Here is a 6,922-nt window from a genome sequence, read left to right on the forward strand (position 1 = left end):
ATTGCAATTTCAAGAAGGTCATCTTGAATGTCATGGCTCATCATTTTTGCATTACTTGGAAGCTCATGAATGCGTCTTGTTACCTTACAGTCTCCTACAGTCTATGCGCAGTGCAATGACTGTTTGTGCAAAAAAGCAAAATGCCAATTATGCCTTTCACAGTTCCTTTCAGCAAACTAAGTGAGTTGCTCATGATTGATTTTGTGACCTAATACATGATGTAACCTTAGCAGCAAGATGGGCTTTACCTGCTTTGTGTTTTATACAACACTGACCAAGATGCCCCTAGTCTCTCAGCCCTACTTTGCTTAATCTGTCCTCCTTGGAATCAGTGTTAAAGCCGATGAAAGGTTGTCAGAAAACAGTGCCCATTTTAGTTATTGGTCATAGCATTTAACCGACAAACTCCTGCAGACAGATCTGTTGAGCTGACCATTTCTGCGTCATCTTGATTCCGTCTCCGCAGGTGCCGGAGCCGAGGGAGTTGGACGTGTTAAGAGGGAGGATGGCGGAGAAATATCCTCCTCAGCTGTTGTAGGACTTGTGTCTGGCTGGTCATTAATATGGGGGTTGCTCTGTTAGGGTGGCACGGGACACCCTGGCACACCCGCGGCTACACGCCTACGCCACCGGGGTGCAGGGCTCAAAGGACAATGGCACTTTGTGTGAGGAAAGAGTCGGACACACCCTCCTTCTCCTTTATCTCTACCTCTGTCTACATCTGTCTCTGTCTCAGATTTGTCTACACTTCCCCTCTTCATTTGGTTTTCTTTATCCAGTTTTATTCTTGCTTTCAAGTGTTTTTTTTTTTAAAGATTTTTAACTTTTCTGCCTTTCTATTTCTCTTTGTCTATCCTGCTTTCAATAACACCACAGCACTGTGTTAATACAGAACAGAAGCGTGTGATGTGAGGCAGTGCCTCATTGTGTGCTAAGGTTCGGCTAAAAAGGTCTCTGAGCTTGTTAGCTCATTAGCTGTGTCGCTTACGGAATAATAAATTCACAGTTCATTCAAAAAACTATTTGTACCATTGACTCCTGTCTCTTAACTGCCTTAGTGGACTATTTTATTTTATTTATGTGATGTATGCTCCTAGATAGGAGGACCTAAAAGACCTAATAAAACTGGCAGAAATCTTCCTTTATTTTGGACTCTCCATCTTTCTGACATGTGAGTTTATACCGCTGCAGGCTAACTGTCTTGACAGTGTTGGGCTTTGAGGGAACAAAGGGTTAGGGTGATTCACCAGGGCTGAATCTTATGCTGCGAAGTACGTAAGTTTATTGCAGCCGATCACAGCAACACCGTTAAAAAAATTCTCCACTTTAAGTTGTGTACAAATGCGTTATTTGTAGAAAAAAAGCAATATTTCACTGACATTTCTCAATATCTTATCACTAAAGCACTTTTACTTTCAACTGAGACAAAATGATTTGCAATTCCAACTCCAACTCCAGTAACAAAACTTTACTTGACAGTTGAGTAGAAAATGATCCATTCTGTGTTTCTGGCTTGAACTTCTCTGTTTCTCTACAGTCCTGTAACTGGACCAGTAGGTCAGCACGAATAATGTTGGGTTTTGTTCGAGGACCGCAGGCAGTCTGGCTGTGTAGGCATCACAATCCTGCCCTCTGACCCTGATGACATCATATGACTGGCTCTCGTGCGTCTTTCGTGAACCGAAGAGGTCAAGATTATTCAGTAGACTTTCAAACAAGCAAAGAGTAAGTGTCGAGGAGCGAGAGGCTCGGACAATTATGTGTGTTTGCTCTGAGAGGCACTGCTCTCTGTGCGTATGTGTGGTCAAAGTCACTGACATTGTATGAGACGGCGAGTGTGTTCGTGTGAGAGAAATGCATGTGGTGGGGTGTGTATGCGTGTTTTTATCTGTCTTGTAACACTTGTAAAACCCTAAAATGAGCTATTTGTTTGTGATCATTTAATGGCCATCAAATTACGTCACGCGGCTAGTTATTGAGGTTATTTACGTAATGTTGCTGCCGGCGGTTAACTTGCAACTTTTTACCAGAACATTTGCATTACTCTGGGCTGTTGAAATCACAAAAATTTTACATTGCATCAGTCGACTCTGAGACAATTTCGCAAGGTTTACTCAGTTTACAAGACACTGTTATTTCTGATAAGAGAGACTCCTCTCTGCTCCTCTCATCACTCTGTCATCTGCTCTCCACACCCCTTAATACTTTCTTTAGCTCTCTTTTCTCCTAGATGTTACTGCTTCAAACACACACCAAATAAAACACACGCATACATTTAAAAAATGAATAACAACACAGCCAAGCTAGCTTGAAATGTTTTCAAGGAAATGCGACAAGAAAACAGCAACAGAGAGGTGAACTAAAGAAGCTGAATTATCATCTTTACTGCCATTATACTCAGCTACAATGACATTTGTCATGTAGTTAAAATAACATTTCAAAAAAGTAAATAAATTAAAAGCTGCTGACTGATGTACGATATTTGCTTTTACTTCGCCCACAATGAAACCTGACTAAAGACAGCTCAGTCAGAGTTTCAGATGTGTTATGCTAATAGTGGCTAACGTGGCTTCAAGCTGCTAATCTCAACGAGAGATGCGGAGCGAGCTACACAGGTCTGGGAGGCTCACTTCTTTCTAACTCCAAAGTCAAATAGTCTTTTTTTGCTTATAGGAAGGTTCCTAATTGAGTAAAATGACCCAAGGTATCTAAAGCCTTGTTCAGACTGCCAGCTCAAATCTGTTTTTTCACATATCCAGATTGGTATTAGGTATTTGGTCTGGATGGCAAAGAACAAACAAACAGACAAAAAGAAGAAAACAAAAATCATGTAATGTGATTTTTGCAAATTTGATTCCAAACCACTATTTGAGGAGGTTTGAACCTCTTTAACTCAGATTTCTGTAAATGCATCTCATTGAGGTAACTCTGAACACTTATATCGGATTTCAAAGTGTCTTTTGTATCACTTGCAACATGACACCCAACGTCAACGTAGATACCAGAGTCACGCAAGTTACTCAGAGCGACTGAGCTGGAAGACAACACAGAGAACAACCGCCAGTGGAGTCACGCTGAAATAAACTGTCTGTGACTGTGACTTGACAGCACTATTGTTTGGAGAGCGTGATGATGGATCTACACTTCTTTTTTCTTTTCTTTTTGTAGCAGGTAAACATCACCTGAGTCTACAATCACAAATGGGGATCAATGGTTGTAGTAATGATAATAATAAAATAATAATTATCTAACTTGTAAAGCTTACAAAGGTTTTGTTTTAACAGCTTTTTTGTTGGTGCATTAGAATATTGAAGAAAATATTATAAAAGCAGCCAGCTCCAAAAAGCTCAGCTTTTTGATTATGAATTTAGATTTGTGAATATAAGATTTTGCCAAATAATAGGTAAATTGATCATGTAGAGCTGTAAGAACAGATTCGGTGAATCTAAATGATATTTTATTATTTTCCCAAAGGAGAACTAAGTGAAGGTAAATATGATCAGCAATAAATCATCACTGTTAGTAGTGAGTACTATGTGAGTACTATGTACTCCATAGTTCTTTGGTATGACCAAAACCAATGCACAAGCATTTCTTTCAACTCTCAGGATAGGTTGGTGATGTCTTGACACAAAAATCTGATCACTTGCGGTCTTAACCTAGTCACAGTGGCAGCCATGATAAGAGCTGGTTGAGTTTCTCTAAATGTTAAGGAGAGATAATGCAATCACACAATCCCTTGCAGTGGCAACATTTAAATCGATGCACCATTCGCCTGTTCACCAAAAAAAATCAACTCGAATCACTCTAAAAAGCAATAACACAAGGATGAGTACAATAAACGAGGAATAAGAACAGTTAAAAAGACAAGAAGATCTGTCATATACCAACACCTACTCAATATCTTTATGACAATAAAGTATTGACTGGAATCAGGTTCTGTTTGTACTGTGACATGTTTTGACACAAAAATCTGAGAGTCGCTATGACTTCAGAAACTCTTACGGCAAACAATCCCTCCAAGCAAATCTCAGCTTTTGTCTCACCGTGTTTGTGTTGCATAAATGAAATGTATACGCTGGATATGAGACTCCTGACCTGGAAACATAACACTTTGCTGTTGTTGTTGTTGTCGTTGGTGAACACGAGACCGTATGGAGTCAGACAGGTGCAAATGAAAAGGGACCTGGGTATCTGTGATGGCTTGTCAATGATGCAATGTGTTAGTTAAGAAGAAAGTCATTTCCTTGACTTTACTTCATTTTATTGCTCACGGTTGTTTCCTGGAAAGTCTTTCCACACCTGCAATTCAAGTCCATTCAAGAGGCCAAGGAGGAAAAAAGAATAGCTTGAGGTACATGTCGTGAAATAATTACGCAAAGATTTATTATGCAACTTGTACAGGCAAGTGTCCTTTTCACCCAGTAGAAATGTGAATGGACATGTCAAACTTTTACCCAAATTTCCAACTTTTTTTTCTTGACTCAACTCTGACTCTCACCATAACCAGAAAATTAAACTTTATCTGCTTAAGAGCTAAATGTAAGGGTAATTATTTTTTTGTTTTTTTACCCAAAAAATAAACAGATTTTTTTAGGCAGAGCAAATCAATTTAGATTGATTTTAAGACCAGAAGTTGATGATTTTCTCTTTGTAAGTTGTGGTGAGGCACACCAAATGCATTAAAAACATTCAAAACAAGAACATGAGCAGAAAATGTGAAAGTGCTGCTAATTAAGTCGAATTTCACCTATTTTTGTACTTTTTGTTTTGCAATTTTCACTTGTTTTTGATATGTGTTGCACACACGCAAGCACACGCACACTGAGTTTCTACAAGCTCCGTTTCTGGCCAGAGGCACGAGGAGCTCTCAGCGGCTCCTCCTGGCCTCTTGAGTCAACAGGGGCAAAAGGTTAAAGGTCAAAACTGATTGAATGAAGCCCAAGAAGAGGAGGGTGAGGAGGGGGTGGTGGTGTAGGAGAAGGAGGAGGGGTGCAGGACACTGGTGGGGGGTGGAGGGTGAACAAACAGCGGGGGGAGATTTTGGCGGGAAAACGGAGACGGACCTGGAAAGTCACCTCTTGCAGACAGACGGTGAGTCAGAGTCTGACACAGCCGACCTGCAGTGTCTGAATCACACTCACATGCTCATACACGAGCACAGAGCTCAGACACAGTATAAAGGCATGCACACACACACACATTCTCCGATACACAACCCCCCCGCACACCTTACAAGCCTACACACTCAGACCAAACAATAGCTGCACCCCTCGCTGTTGCCCCCCTCCTGCACACACAGTTTGAGATGATGTCATCTTTCTTTGCCGCTGCTACACAAGCATGACTCAACGTCTTGTTTGCGTGCTTGCGCTTATGTGTGTCTGCGTGTGTGTGTGTGTGCGTGTGTAAAGTTGACTCATGGGGTCAAGGTCCGCATTTCAAGCCTGATGTCACTTATCACTGACTAATCCTCTGAACCATTTGAACAAAATGAGATGGAGGGCGGGAAGGAGGGGGAACTTGGAGGGAAATTTCAGGTGTCACTGTGTGTGTGTGTGTGTGTGTGTGTGTGCGTGTGTGTGTGTGTGTGTTTGCAAGGCACAAAACACAACCTTTGTCTGCCTGCCATTCACACTCTTGCTACACATTACATCACTCAAGTCTGGTCCAAGTCTTTAATTAGACACACACACACAGTACTTAACCATATTAACCTAAAGAAACACTTCCTCTCTGTCTTTTTCACACAACTAATAACAACTCTCCCCGCAGGTATTTAAAAGTGTGCAAGCTCCTCTAATCACATGCGTATTAGTTCCCTCCGCAAATACGCGCGCATTTAGAGTCTGCTCACTTCCTTTAAATGAGCAGTGTATAAACACGTTGCCATCACCTCCACTTCAGTGAAATGATTAGAGCCCGGGGGCCAAATTAAACATCCCCTGGATCCCGGCCTGGGAAATGAACTCATAGCTAAACCCATGACATGGCCCACTAGACATGAAAGCCCTCATAGAGCGGCCCATTCACCAAAACAGGGCAATGGCAGAGTGGCACCGAGCCCGTGCGGATGTGGCAGGAGGGCGTGATGTCAGCGAGGTCTCTGCGCGCTCTGCCAGGCAGCGCGGCGGCCACGGATCAGGCAAGTCGCTCGATGCCAACACAGGTGCGCCGAGGACACACACTAACAGTGACAGCTCGGCAAGGGCCCCCACAGACGTGGAAAAACGGGGTTGCATATTTCACACTTGTACATACAGTATGTGCTTCTGTGTGCACGGCAATGAGGATGTAATGTACACAACATACTCTGTATTTAATTATAAGTCAGTCTGTGTTTTTGCTACATTCAAGAGTGTAGAGGGAAAGTGAGACCTGAGGCTGTTGACAGTAGGTATGCCTTGTGCTGCTGCTTTCAAGAAAAGAAACATCCAGTGAAATGTAAATAAGTTAATTTAGTCAAGCACTTAAAGTATTTCCATTTTCTGCACCTAGATACTTCTACTCCACTAAATCTCAGAGGCATATATTATACTTTCTACTCCACTGTGACAGCTTTAGTAACTAGTTACCTCACAGATAGTAAGCTTTTAGTGAGCTAGTGACACAAACTGCAGAGAAAATGCAGCCAAAATGTCTCAAATGGGAGCAAGACCTGAGATAGTTGGATATGGGTAGCGACTAGCACGACGATGTGCTGCGCTTACAGTACACAGCCACTGAGCATGCTCTTCAGCAGGTTGCTAACTCAGTAGCACTAGGCAAACAGGCCGTGACCCAAAGAGCGAGTGAGCAGCAACAGCAGTGACAGATTGCCGTTAGCTGAGGAGCACAGAGCACCTGAGCCAAAGAACAGAGCCGCCCTGGTTGCAACAGCATCCTTCAGGGGCTGATGCCAGCACAAAGCATACAGCCTCTG

Source organism: Pagrus pagrus (assembly GCF_965226575.1).
Source record: "Pagrus pagrus genome assembly, chromosome: 10".
NCBI lineage: Eukaryota > Metazoa > Chordata > Actinopteri > Spariformes > Sparidae > Pagrus > Pagrus pagrus.